This window comes from Lissotriton vulgaris, chromosome 4_1 (assembly GCF_964263255.1).
Source record: "Lissotriton vulgaris chromosome 4_1, aLisVul1.2, whole genome shotgun sequence".
NCBI classification, from domain to species: domain Eukaryota; kingdom Metazoa; phylum Chordata; class Amphibia; order Caudata; family Salamandridae; genus Lissotriton; species Lissotriton vulgaris.
This window is the reverse complement of record NC_141691.1, coordinates 165,459,505-165,474,635: the sequence shown is the minus strand read 5'-3', so window position 1 is coordinate 165,474,635 and position 15,131 is coordinate 165,459,505.

Genomic DNA, 15,131 nt, shown 5'->3' with positions numbered 1-15,131 from the left:
GTTACCATTAGTAAAAATGGCAAAAAATGTAGTAAACCTAACCACACAATGTGCTGGATTACGCCGCTTAATTTACCTTTTCTCCTTGCATAAGTGAGTCAACCTTATATTTGGTAGGAATGTGTTTTTATCTCAAACAGTGCATCATTTTGCAGCAGCCTTTGTTAGACTGTGTGTAATGCAAGGATAAAATTATAATGTACATATCCACAGTGTTTTCTGTCACAGGCTGGGACCATGCAGAACTCTCAGTACAAAGGTCACTATTCCCCAAAGTGTCAACTCTGGTCCAATTATGTGTTACTCAGATTTCAGACTCAGGCATCTGCAGTGACAGTATTTGCCAACTACAAAATACTTAATCTACTTACTTATTTTCTTTTTAGCCATCTTCTTGACACTCGGTGACCTCTCTTCATCCGAATCTTTTTAGTCCCAATTTAAAGGACTGCGTGCAAATAAAGACACCCTGAAATGCGGCAAATGAACAAGGCACAGCAGTACCAGGCAATCTTCATTTGCATGTAACTGCAGAGGCATTCGCGCCCCCCTTGGAAACCTTTCACGGACCCCTAGGGGGGCGCGCCCCACCGTTTGAAGACCTCTGGTTTATGGTATCCTTCTTTACTCAAAAGGACTATTCCTCCACCCTTGTCCGCCGGTTTTATGACGAATCCTTCATAATTTTTAGTTCATTCAATGCTTGTTGTTCAGCTTTCGTTACATTTTGGAAAGGTTTGAATTGTCTGTCTTGTAATTCATCCAGTTCTTTCATGATGGCCTGTTCCAAAGTCACGATTTCGATCGGTACTTGTGAATTCATGGGGCAAAATTTTTATTTGTTTCTTAGACTGGTGTCTCCATCTTCAGTAGTAGATTCTTGATTTTTGAAGAAAGCTTTGAGTTTTAGCTTCCAACAGAATTCCACAAGTTTGCATTTTGTCTTGAAGATATCAAGGTTTGGAGTAGGACCGTACCCCAAACCTTTATTCAGAATCCTCTCCTGACTCTGAGTTAATACCTTGTCTGTGAGATTTACGACGAGAGTGTTGTGCTTGGTCCTGCTTTCGCTTTGGTTACGCTCCTGGTTTGAACTTGTCGTGTTTGGTATGACCAAGTTACTCCTCTCCGGCTCGACCTTTGAGTCACAGGGCCTCTCCCTAAAAAAGGAACTCGTTGTTGGTAGTTTTGACTCTGTTGATGTTGCATTTGAGGATTGATCGGTGGAGGTCCATGGAAAAAATGGGTTCATCCAGTTTTGGAAATGGGGATTAAAAGGTGGGAAGCCCATTTGATAATGTGGTGTCTGCCACATGTTGCGTCCTCGATAGTTGCCTTTTCTGTTTTGATTTTTCCCTTTTCCGTACGTCGGATGTTCATCTCCGCTAGAGTCTGAACCGTCTCCAGATGATCCACTGTTGGATCCATAATTGGAAGCATTGTCATTTGTCTTATAGTCTTTACTGCTATATGGGTGGATACGTTCTAAGGAAAATCTTTTCAGTTCCTTTGCTAATTTTGCAATTTTGTTTGTGTAAGGTATTCCTGTGTGTCACTCATTTCTTTGTTTATCTCTTCCAATTTTTTGTTATAGACGGATATATGTACCATGTTGTTTAGGTACCAGAATAAGTAATTCTTACAGATGGTATTTTAATGCACTTCACATGCTCCTGAAGAAAGCCCACATGACCAAACTGGCAATTGAGGTCTGAAACATGTCAACCTTTTCCTATCACGAAAATTGAGTGCATATGACCCATTATAATTCAATTTATGCACATCTAAATATTTTCACATAAACTGCTCGAATCCAGAAAAATAAAATTCAAGTCTGGCTGTCCGAGTATTTTATAACATTTCACTCACCACTTATCACTACTCACTACTGCTTTTAACCAAGGGTATATACCTCCGGGTGGAGGTTGCATAACAACTAACCCAATGATTATGCAGTTACGTCTATAAATAGCGGAGAATCAAGATATACCGCTACTTCGTTCCATTTTACACGTGCATGAGGGTTTTTTAATTGGGACTAACACAAACGTCTCCTGTATACCCTGGTTATGCAGGACAAGTGATCCTTCCTCCAATGATTTATGAGATTAGATATACAGGAAACTGGATGGATCTCATTTTCTTTCTCCCTCCTCAATTGATTAAATAAGGGTAGTAAACTATGGCATATGGCCGAACGGAGGTAAGTAAATAAATTATTAAATAAAACAAATTTCGTTGTGCGTGCTGCATCGCATTTGGCGATGCAGTGCGCGCAATTAAATTCGTTTTATTTATTTATTTGTTTACTTACCTCCATTCGGCCGTATGCCGTAGTTTACTACGTCCCACCCTGCCCTACCTCCGCCCTGCCCCACAGCACTCCCTCCAAGAGCTGCTACTGGATACCGGTGAAAGTACCGGCTAAGACATGCTGGCTGGTTGCTTTGGGTATGCTGAAACACAAATTCAGACTTCACGCCAAGTGGCACAGTAAGGTATGCAGGGGGTTTAAGTAACTTGGCATCTTATTACAAACTAACACAACCAAGCTGTGGGGTGGGTAGTTATAACTTAGGTAGCTATTAGACTAACTGGATATGGATGTGTGATGCAATTTCATTGGGGATTATCTAACCTTTGCCCTATTATGTATATTTGCAGAGTTGTTCATAATATTTAGTATCATTGTAATGCACCAAAATTGCAGACAAATAGTTTATAATCTATAATCATGTAGGGTAGAATATCAACTTCTGTGTGTGCTTACTGATTTTTGGGTACGGAGCTTGGCTCTTTGTACTACCTATAGATGAGGAATTCTCTGACGGGTTATTGTGTCGCTGCTAACACTCTTATTTATATGATCTTAACTAAGTAGGGAAGGAGGGAGAGACACCTGTCAGGTTTCATTTTCTCAAAAAAGGTCGCAGTGCTTGTAGAATCTACTGGGTGTGACTCCCAATCATTTGTGGGTAACACAACACTAACGAAATACTGGAGCTGAGACTGTACTTGAAACTAATAGAACATAATGTCAGAAAGGGCAAATTAGGCACATTTCTCTGCACATAAGCCATTTGACAACTGTTGGACTTGACTCTCTCTGCAGGGTCATCCTGAAACATTTTGCCTTCACCCTCTTGTTTTTTTGAATTTGTTGTTGCTAGTTTTAGGACTCTGTGTAGTTTACCACTTCTACCCAGTGCTGAAGTGCTTATGCTCACTCCCTAAAACATTAGCATACACCCAATTGGCACATTTTATTTATACCATGTGCCTGTAAATGAAATGCTACTAGTGGGCTGCAGCACGTATTGTGCTATACACTCAATTAACCCCTCAAAACATGTTCCAGGTTTGCCATTGCAGCCTGCATGCAGATTTAAACTGCCAATTTGACTTGGAAAAATAACCTGCTTGCAAAGCCTTAAGCTCTATTTTTATATTACATACACCCATATGGTCAGCCCTAGACAGCCCATAGGACAGGGTGCACTATACATAAAAATAGTTTGACATGTATTTCTAAATTTTACATGTCCGGTAGTGAAAAAAGTGTAACAAAAATTCACTACAGTGAGGTCTACCTCTCCCATAGGATAACATTGGGTTGCCTTATTACATTTATTAAGTGCGAACTGTTGATTGGGAGCAAATAGGAAATTCATGTTAGGTGTCTGAGAAATTGTAATGAAAAAAATCCTCTTTGATGGTAAATTTGGATTTTTTAAAAATTGTTTTTATTGACATTTTTCTGAATTGTATTACAGATACAGTGGAGATTTCAAAAAACAAAGTCTTCTGCAGTGTTACATTGACAGTAATGTTCAACAGCAGCGATATATATGACTGTAACAAATAAGTTGTCAAAGATAGAAATTTAAGGTCCTTATTTCTCAGACCACTCCCTCCTAGCCCCCCTCCCGAACACCCCCTGGCCCCGGGGATTCATTGCGAGTCTTCCATCCGGAGACCATAATGTTTTATCCATGGTTTCCATATTTTGTGGAATTTTTTGGGACAGCCACCCACTATATATGTCGGGTAAAGTTGGATTTTCACACACAATTTTGAAAATTACATGTTTAGAAAGTTGCCATTTTTCTACCCTAACTATATAGTGCCTGCACAGGGCTTTAAGTGGGATGAAAAAATGGGGGGGTCTCTCCAAGGGGCGTGGTCAGTGTACTTAAGGGTGTGGCTTAAAAACACGTAAGCTAACAATCTGTGTTTACCACAGTGTGCTGCCCGACTTGTATTTTGCTGTTCCTGTCATTGTGTCCAGATATATAATACAACAAGTCACATCATACCTACAAGTCAGGACTATTGGCTTTGTAAATGGTTGCTAGTTGCAAAATATAAATAAGCAGCAACTATGGCTTGTATATAATATTAAAAACACTTCCACTTAAAGCCCTGGTGGTGACACCACAACAATGTTGCTGCTCCTCAGATTCAAAAAGAGAAGGGAAATCCAGAGAGAAAATGACTCTCTTTAAAGGATTTCCCTTCCCCTACAATGCTCACCACACGCACATCGAAGTGCCTGCTGTCACTGCAGTCCCGAAAAAAAATGGACCGCCTGTGCCAAGGCACAACACAGAGCCCGATAGAGACCTGTTTCGAGGCCCCCTTAAAAGAACTGCTGTTGCTCAGACCCAGTAAGACCCGGCCCACTTAAAGCCCTATGCCTGAAGCCTGTTCCTAGGTCACATGACTGGGTGTAGTTGGTACCTAGACTTTGTATTTTCCTCCCAGAAAGTCACACAATAGAGGGATTAGGTGTGCCTGGATGAGCCATCACTGGCAGGATAAGGGGCAGAGCTGTCACCTACCACACTTGCACATCACAGAGGCTCTACCTCAGCACACTCACAAAGGGTTTCACACTAGTCTTTGGGATCCCCAGGCAAGCTTTCCCCATGGCAGAGAGGACTCTCCTCTTTAACAGTCACATGAGGATCCTGCAATCTCTCAACACAACCCCTCATTCCAGATGTATTTATTTAATTTTTTTAATATAATTTCTAAAGCCACTGAATCACCCCAAATGGGGTATCTCCCCGCTGAAGACGACTGTTAGTATGAGGAGCAGAGTTAGAAAAGCAAAGTTTTGAGTAGTTGGTAGTGAGACGAATCTCAAAAGGAAGTTGGTTCCACAATTTAGGAGCCATGTAGGAGAAAGATTTTCCTCCCAACCTGGCTTGCCTTATGCGAGGGATGACAAGCAAGCCTTTCCCTTCAGAAAGAAGGGAGCGAGGCGGTATATATTTCACCAGCTTATCAGCTAGATAGGCAGGACCCATCTGGTTTATACCTTTGAAAACAATACAGCAGATTTTAAAATGTATTCTTTTACGAACAGGTAGCCAGTGAAGTTTGTGCAGCAGGGGACATGAAGGGGTTCTATAGGGAGCACTGGTTACCAGACGAGCAGCCATGTTCTGAACCACCTGAAGACCTTGCAAGGCGGATTTCCCTAGCGGAAATCAGCAGAGCATTGCTGAAATCCAAACGACTAAGTACCAAAGCATGCACCAGGGTTGTATGTGTAGATGCGGGTAAAAAATGAAATACTTTACAAAGGAGGCTGAGAGCGTAAAAACAAGCTCTTAATGTTGCAGCTATATGTTCAACCATATTTAGATATTTATCCATTAACACCCCTAGATTTTTAACAACTGTCTTCGGCAGAGGCGCTGACCCTAGATCATCTGGCCACCAACTAGGGGACCAGTTGGTTATCGCATCCTTAAAGAGTATAATTTCTGTCTTTCCGGCATTCAACTGCAAAAAGTTACTGCTCATCCAAGATGTAATGGCTCTCATACCTTCCTTGAACATGCTTTGAATGTCGGGAGTGTCATTCTTGTAAGATAGAATAAGCTGTGTGTCGTTCGCGTAGGAGATCTGGATAAACCCGATCTTCCTAAGCAATGCTGAAAGGGGGGCGATATACACATTAAACAAGGATGGGCTCAGACATGACCCCTGCTGTACCCCTTTAGTAACTTGTGTAGTCTTGGAAATGAAAGGGCCAAGATTCACTGTTTGGGTCCTGTCTTTAAGGAAGTCCTGGAGCCAATCCAGAGCAGAATTCTGGATACCTTTGGAGCACAGTCTATCCAGCAGAATTTGATGAGAGATGGTGTTGAATGTATGCAGATGAAATCCAGTTGGACCAAACCTAAGAGCATCACAATACTTTGTTGGTTGTCTGAAATGCATACACCACTGAATAAAGAATATCTAGCTCTTTGTAAAGGGTTCAAATGCAAAAATACTCTCAATAAAAGAATCCTCAGACAACAGCCTGTTATTGAAATGGCTAGAGGAATCAGGAGCCACTCCCTACCCTTGTGAAATACTTACATATCTCAAAATGTGGCTTAATGCAAACCTGTTTTTGGCCTACTATGGTTAAAACACCAACTTTTACTGCAGGCTGCTGAAATTGTTCCATTTTCCAATCAATCAATCAAGCATTTGTAGAGGGCACTACTTTCCTGTGAGGATCCCAAGGCGCTAAGGGGTGGAGGGAATGCTGCTACTGTTCAAAGAGGCAGGTCTTGAGGAGTCTTCGGAAGGTCAGCAGGTCTTGGGTCTGCCGTAGGCGGATGGGGAGAGTGTTCCATGTCTTGGCGGCGAAGTGGGAGAATGATCTGCCGCCGGCGGTCACTCTTCGGATGCGGGGGACAGTGGCGAGGACGTGGGCGGCAGAGCGGAGCTGGCGGGTGGGGGTGTATAAGCTGAGTCGGCTGTTGAGGTATGCTGGTCCGGTGTTGTGGAGTGCTTTGTATGCGTGGGTGAGGAGCTTGAAGGTTATCCTCTTGTTGACGGGGAGCCAGTGCAGGTCTCTCAGGTAGGGTGTGATGTGGCTGCGGTGAGGGATGTCGAGGATCAGGCGTGCGGAGGTGTTCTGGATGCGTTGGAGCCGTTTCAGGAGTTTGGCCGGGGTTCCTGTGTAGAGGGCGTTTCCGTAGTCCAGTCTGCTGCTGACGAGGGCCTGGATGACCGTCCTACTTGTTTCAGTGGGGATCCACTTGCAAATCCTGCGGAGCATGCGGAGGGTGTTGAAGCAGGAGGAGGAGACGGCGTTGACCTGCTTCGTCATGGAGAGGGTGGAGTCGAGGATGACCCCTAGGTTGCGTGCATCGTTGGTGGGCATAGGAGCTGTTCCTAGTACGGTCGGCCACCAGGAGTTGTCCCAGGCCGAGGGGGTGAATCCGAGGATGAGGATCTCCGTCTTGTCCGAGTTCAGCTTCAGTCGGCTGTTTCTCATCCAGTCGGCGACGGCCTTCATTCCCTCGTGGAGGTTGGTTTTGGCAGTGTGGGGGTCTTTGGTGAGGGAAAGGATCAGTTGGGTGGCATCGGCGTAAGAGATGATGTTGAGGTCGTGCAGTCGGGCGGCGTGATGTTGAACAGCGTTGGGCTGAGGGATGAGCCCTGGGGTACGCCGCAGATGATCTTGGTGGCTTCAGAGCAGAAGGGGGCTGGCGGACGCTCTGTGTTCTGCCGGAGAGGAAGGAGGTGGTCCAGTCCAGGGCCTTCTCTTGAATCCCGGCGTCGTGGAGGCGTGTTCGTAGTGTGCGGTGGCAGACTATGTCGAAGGCTGCTGATAGGTCCAGGAGGATGAGGGTCGTGGTTTCTCCGTTGTCTAGCAGGGTCCTGATGTCGTTGGTGGCAGCGATTAGGGCAGATTCGGTGCTGTGGTTGCTGCGGAACCCGGACTGGGACGGGTCCAGGATGCTGTTCTCCTTGAGGAATCTGGTCAGCTGTTTGTTGACGGCCTTCTCGATGACTTTCACAGGGAAAGGGGGCAGGGAGATGGGTCAGAAGTTCTTGAGGTCTTTCGGGTCCGCCTTGGGTTTCTTGAGTAAGGCAATTATCTTGGCGTGCTTCTAGCTCTCTGGGAAGGTTGCTATCTCGAAGGAGATGTTGATGGCTTTCCGGAGATGGGGTGCGATGGTGGTGCTGGCTTTGTTGAAGATGTGGTGTGGGCATGGGTCTGAAAGGGATCCGGAGTGGACGGAGTTCATGATTTTGATGGTGTCATCGTTGGTGGAGTTGGTCCAGGAGATCAAGCGGTTGGTGCGGGTGGTGGTCGTGGGGGTGGAGGTCTCGGTGGTTGCTGGGGCGGTCGCGGTGTTGAAGCTGTCGTGGATGTCTGCAATCTTGCGGTGGAAGAAGGTGGCCAGCGAGTCGCACTGATTTCGCGAGGGTGGGATGTCGTTGGTGTTGGAGCTGGGTTTAGAATGTTCCTTCACGATGTTGAAGAGCTCTTTGCTGTTGTGTGAGTTGTTGTCTAGGCGGTCCATTGTTCCTTTTACTACATCATATTGAAATGATTAGCGCACTGGAAATGTAGAGGCTGGATTACCTCAATATTATTACTAATAAGAGCCCTGGAAAAAAGATCGAGAAATTAAAGAGACTACAAAACAAGGCAGCTAGACAATGTTTTTATCTTAAGGAATTGGAGAACATCACCCTGGCTCTCAGGGCCCTCTGGTAGCTATCAGTGTGTCAGGGAATATATAGTTCATACATTTCTGCACTGTTTTCAAAGTACAGAAGGGCCATGACTCACAATATCTACACTTTTTCTGAATTAACAAATTTGAAACCTGAGGTCCAGCATTGCACTCCTTTTGACCCAGGTCAGATGGAATGTATGCAGAGACCGTCCATCCAGGTTATAGAAGCCCAGCTGAGGAATGGATTGACCCAGATTGAAGGTCCCAGCCAATCCAATTTTGATGCCCTAAAATTACCCTGAAAAGAAGCTCTTCAAAGAAGCCTTTCCTTGGCCAGCAACACTGCTGGGACTATCTCTACTCTTAAAAAAGACAGTGCACCATAGATTTCTTCTTTGATAGCGGGCCATTCTTGGATCTCCTTAAAATCCTCGTCCCCTTGCAATCACACTTGGACAGAATGTGAAGAAGGGGTGAGGTATTTATTCAATCTCGTGACTAGTGCAACCAAGTGGCAACAGTCATCCACTGGCGTGTTAGAAAACAAACAAATTCATATTTAGAAGTCCATGGTTTCAAATACGCTGACTTCCTTGCTGAATCCCCTTACTCCCACTGTCTTCTGTTATGGGGCACAATACCCTTTCAGGTCTGATTCCTCTTGGTAGAGTATTCCTTCATGGCTTTAGGTGCCCACTTGCCTCTGTGTATATTTTTTGTCTTCTTCAATCCAATTCTGGATGTTTCCTTTTTGACCTCATTACTTCCCTGACATGGTGCAGCTCTTGGAATAACTTTCCAGGTAGTGGTTCACCCTCTGTGGCGCGGCCCATCTTCCTTTATGCAACGGCTATTGTGACTAGCCTGTGTTGCATGCTGAAATAGAAATCACTGCAGGTACTCAGGGAATTCACCAGCAGCTCATACTCTTCAATGAACTCTCTAGGGAAGCATAGTTTATCCTTTGTGGGGCATGTTGTTGTGATGATGTTTTCCATATAATCAAAACAGAAGCCTAAATTATATTTGGGCATTTTATTGTGGGCACACAAACAAACTAATAGGGTGGTACGACTATGACTGGGTGGAAGATAGATACAGTACAGCTATGCACAACATGTTACTAAGAATTGTTCCCATTGCTGTGGAAGGTATCACAAAAGTTATGTAAATGAAAACTTCTTACAAAGCTTTTTTACATCACCTTTTCAAATTAAAGGTGATTGATTTTATTCAACTGATTGCTGCTGTAATTTATTTGTAGAGTTCTCGCTAGGAAAAAGAAAATGTTTCCATACAAGTGCAAATATTGCACAAGGAAATTTGTAATAATTGTGTAAGTTTACCTATTTAGTGAATATAGCACCAGTAACCTACATTGACGTATGAGGGTGCCCTACCAGCTCTGAGCTTACTCTGAGGTGGGAAACGTTTAAGAGTGTCTCATCTGAAATTGCTCACACTGCCACTACCACACCACAAACAGAAGAATGCATTAGACTCAAAGGGCCAGATGTACGACGTGCAGAATAGCGTCTCGCAAATTGCGACACATTTGCAACTCGCAATTTGTGAGGCGCTATTTGGCATCCACAACAGTGTGTTTAACATTGTTTGTGATTCCCAATGGGGTCACAAATGGCGTGGCTTATTAATATTAATGGTATTAGAAGACAATGGTCCAAAGACTAGTATTTTCCAACGTCACAATTAGTCAACAGTTCATAGTTCAGAAAGTGGAATAGTCTCACAACGCAACAGCCAAAAAGACAGTAAACAGTGGTGATTTATTCATTTTCTACCACTTTTACGCAATATAAATGACTTTTTCAATACATGTAGGTCATGTTGGTTGCCCCAAGGGGAGCGTGCAAAATAGAAAGATGTAGTAGTGCTTGGTGATAAGAAAAAGAAAGAATTGCAAAGATCGTGACATAAAAACATACTTTTTTGTTCATACAAAAAGGATCACTAATCATCCCTATGCTAAGACCTGGCCATGAATCAATTCATACATAATTTTAGATCATTATGAAAAATGTATATGTCTACTGATTCTGATGCACAAGAGAGTAGTAATATCTAGGTCCAGATCAACTATCAAAAACGGGCGTCGACGTTTAGACTCGACTTCTGGCCTCACGGTGAGTTAAGCCTGGGCCGTGCGAGTCTTCTTCAGGACTAGGACGGGCAACCATATATCGTTGGATGACCCCTGACGTTGATGGAGATTCTACTATGATTTTCTTAATTTATTTTTCAATTAATGCAAGGTCCTCCTTGCTAATTACGTGCCTTCAGGAGAGATCACTCTTGGAATATTCCCATATGTAATCATAACCTGTATGATTCAGTGATGTGGAGAAATATAATAATCTTGTTTCTCTTTCCAGTAGCCTGATGCTGTACGAATTTTCGTGTGTAGTTTGACACCGCTAACTTCAATGGGACTGGGCGATCGATTCTATTTAACTCCAAGGCATGTAATCCTGTACTTCCGCAATTGAACGCTAACTCATTAGCTCCATGTTGCAAGGGATTTTCACTGGTGTCCTACAAGTCTCATATCTCGAGCCGGCCGGTACGAGGACGTTCACCAACACGGTGGCAGTGTCTAAATGACACATTTAGACACTGCCACTCTGCCTCGTAATAGTCCTTTGTCTATGTCTGAGGACTCCTATGTAGTCTTCCGTGTTGGTGAACGTCCTCATACCGGCTCGAGATACGAGACTTGTAGGACATCGGGAATGACAGGCCCTCCCGGGGATGGTGGCCAGCTGGGCTAGGAAGACCTCCATTTCTGGGATTGGTTTTAAATAAAGCAGGTTTTTTTGGTGGTTTTTTTTTGCAAAAAACTTTATTGCACCTTCAAATTACACAGCGGAACGCCTACAACCCAACGGGCCGGCCGCTATAGTAGTCTTTAGATCAAATGGCAACAGTGTACATTCAATAGTCCAATTTCCAGTAGTAGAAACGATGGTACAGCTGCCGAAAGGAAAAGGTGCAGCACAAGCACAAGTCATTTCAAAGATTAATGGTTTTTGGTATAATTTTTTGTTTTTTCTCCCCCTCCCCCCCTGAACAACAGGAAAACGAAATAACTGTTAGGAATATCAAAGCGGTCATGTAAATAACTATATTGTGCTTACGTAGTCTCCTTACCAAGACGTCCCTCACCAGAGTCCCTCCCATTCCCTCAATCTGATCCCAGTTACTATATACTTGTCATTGTGGACATCTCTCTCAAGTATTGACCCCCAAAGTCCACCCGCGGGTTCCCTGCACCCCAATATGGCTGAACGTCTCCACCCCACCTCCGGCGCTCTCTTCCCCTAAGATGTGCGGTATACTAGCCCTCTGCCTCTTCCTCATCTGAATCATCTTGATCGTCTTCTGGCAAATGATCACAAATCTTCCCCCTATATACATTCCACTTGGTCCAAATTTTATTCCACTTCCCCGGGCAGGCACGATTGGAGTACACCGCCCGTTCCGTTATCATTACTCTATCCATATTCCGACACCATACTGACTTGGTTGGTACCTCCGCCACTCCCCATTTTTGTGCAATATCCCGTTTCGCTATAAGCAACCCCACTGTGACCCAGAGTTGACCATGTCTAGAAATATCTGTAGGCTCCCACACGTTTAAAAGGCACCTTTTTGGTTCTGGCAATAATGATATTTCTAGTGTTTGTGAAATCGTTCGCAGTATTTGTCTCCAATATTCCTGAATCCGGGGGCAGTCCCATATGGTGTGAAAAAGTGTACCCTCCTCCCCGCACCCACGCAGGCAGTAAGGGTGTTGTGTCCGGTGAATACGATGTAGCATTGTCCTTGTGTAGTACACTCTGTGTAAAATTTTTAATTGAACTAATCGCAGCCGCGCTGAGATGCCCACTTCCTTAGGTGAAGCTAGTGCCTCATTCCACTCCTGCTCGTCCATCATATTGGTGTCCCCCTCCCATTTCTCCTTCAAGGGCAGTGTTGGGTCTGGTAGGTTATTAAGTAGTTTGCGGTACGTAAGGGATGTAGCGCGTTCGACCATGAAGTCCGTAAGGAGGCTGTCTTCCAGCGGGGAGGATTCAGGCAGGTCAGTGTCTGCGGGCAAGGCTGTTAATAGTGCGTGGTGAATCTGGACGTATCTGTAGAGCTCCCTGTCACTGAGTTCGTATAGTTCTTTCAGTCTCTGGAACGGTATCACCCCACCCCTCTCCCAAAGATCGCCCACTGTGGAAATTCCTATTGTGTCCCAGTGTGAGAAACCCTTGCTGTTTCTCATGTTGCCGAGGACTCGAGAGTCCCACAGCGGGGTTAGCTTGGTAATTCTACCTCTCCAACCCAGGGCCGCCGTCGCTGTGTGCCAGATTGCTACTGTAAGCCTGGTGGGTCCCATTAACGTGCGCGTTTTGCGTTGGTCATATAATGGGGCTAGTAGACTGTCAGTGCCAAGTTGTGCTCTATCTGCCTGGAATGCTGGTTCGGTTTGTGAAGTGTGGATCCACTGGTTGATGGGTTTGAGGTGTGCCGCCCAGTAGTACAATTTTAGGTTGGGTAAAGCAATACCACCATCATACCACCCCCTATGTAGTTTGGATTGTGCAATACGAGCGAGGAGGTTCCCCCATAGGAGGTTGGATACTAATGCTGCCACCTTTTGGAAGAACCCGGGGGTCACCGAGTAGGGTGTATTTTCAAGGACGTAGAGGAAGCGGGGCAGGGCCATCATCTTGTAGAGTGCAGCTCGCCCCAAAAGTGTCAGCGGGAGTCCTGACCAGAAATGTACGTCACGTTTGAGTCTGTCTAGGTGGGGTTTCAAATTTTTTTCCATGAATTCTGCTGGGTCTATGGTGATATGAATGCCAAGGTATTTAAATGATGTACCGGCTATCTGTAAAGGGCAGTCCGAGTCAAGGACCGGGGCCTGACCCTTCAGGACGTACAATTCTGATTTGCCCCAGTTCAGTGTGTATCCGGATATCTTTCCATGAGTGTCACAGAGGTGTAGTAGAGCGGCGATTCCTGTATCCGGATTGGTGAGATATACTAGCATGTCGTCCGCATACAGGGACAGTCGATCCTCCCAGCCTTCCTTCCAGCATATACCCTGAAGGTGGGGTGAAGTTCTAATTAGAGTTGCGAGGGGTTCCAGTGAGATCGCGAACAACAATGGCGATAGGGGGCAGCCCTGTTTTGTGCGCCTGCCCAAGGAAAACTCTCGTGAGATATGGCCGTTGGCCACTACTCGTGCCCTTGGGTCAGTGTACAGTAATCTCACCCATGCAATAAAGCGGGGTCCGAATCCCAAGCGTGATAATGTCTCAAATAAGTAGGCCCATTCCATAAGGTCAAAGGCCATCCTAGCATCGAGTGCCATGATCACTGATTGTGTTTCTACTGTGTCTGCCCGTGCCAGCACTCCATGCAATCTGCACAAGTTTAGAGCTGTGTTGCGGTGGGGCATAAATCCGGACTGGTCCGGATATATAAGAGATGACAGGTGGGGCAAAATTCTCATTGCTAGGAGTTTGGCCAAGATTTTGGCTTCTGCATTAAGCAGCGATATGGGGCGATATGAGGAGCAGTCTTCAGGTGGTTTGCCTGGCTTAGAGACGGCCACTATGGTCGCTGCTCTTAGATCCGGTGGGAGCGAACCTTTTCCCAAACAATCCTTGAACATCTCGAGCAGATGTATACTGAGGGTCTCCGGCATCGCCTGATACCATTCCACAGGTATACCGTTTGGCCCCATTGCCTGGCCCGGGTTTAAAGCACGGATCGCCAGTTGAATTTCGTCAGCGGTTATGTCTGCCTCTAACTCTTCTGATATTTCCGGGGTTAATGTATTGACCCCAACTGGGGCTAACACGTCTCTGGCCATCTCGGGCGTTACTGTGTGTTCAGGGGTGTATACCTGTTCGAAGTGGTCTGCGAGCAGCTTTACAATGTGTCCCGGGTTAGTGTGTATCTCCCCGCGTTCATCTTTTAGTCCCTGAATACCCCTCGAGTTCCCTTCTCTTTTATCGAGCCACGCCAGCATTTTCCCGGCCTTATCGCCCACTTCATAGATCCTATTCTGAGTGTCGGATAGGCTTTCCCTGACTTGTGTGCGCAGGTGATCGTTGTACATCTGCTGTTGTAAGGTGAGTGCGTGCAGGGTGGATGGAGTGGGATGTTGTTCGTGAGTTGTAGTCAGTGTCTGTAGAGTCATTTCCAGGTCGACCAGCTCCTGAGCCCGTTGTCTTTTGAAGCCTGTGATGGAATTTATGGCTTGGCCCCTCAGTACCGTTTTATACGCCTCCCAGAGCACCTCGGCGGAATGTACCGAGTGCATATTCTCAGTGTAGTATTGTGTTGCTGTTTTTTTAAGAGCTTTGCGAACTTGGGGGATCTTGAGGTATGCAGCATGTATGGGGTAGATGCGTTTACGTGTACGTGCCTGTGAGGAGAGTGTGAGAGTCAGTGGGGAGTGATCCGAGATCCCTCGAGGGTGGATCTCCATCGCGTCTATATAATGGAGTCTGTCTCCCAGGGTCAGGAAGTGATCGATTCTAGACAGACTACCATGTACTGCAGAATGGAAAGTATATTGCTGCACAACTGGGTGGAGGTGTCTCCAAATATCGACCAGTCCCATGGCTG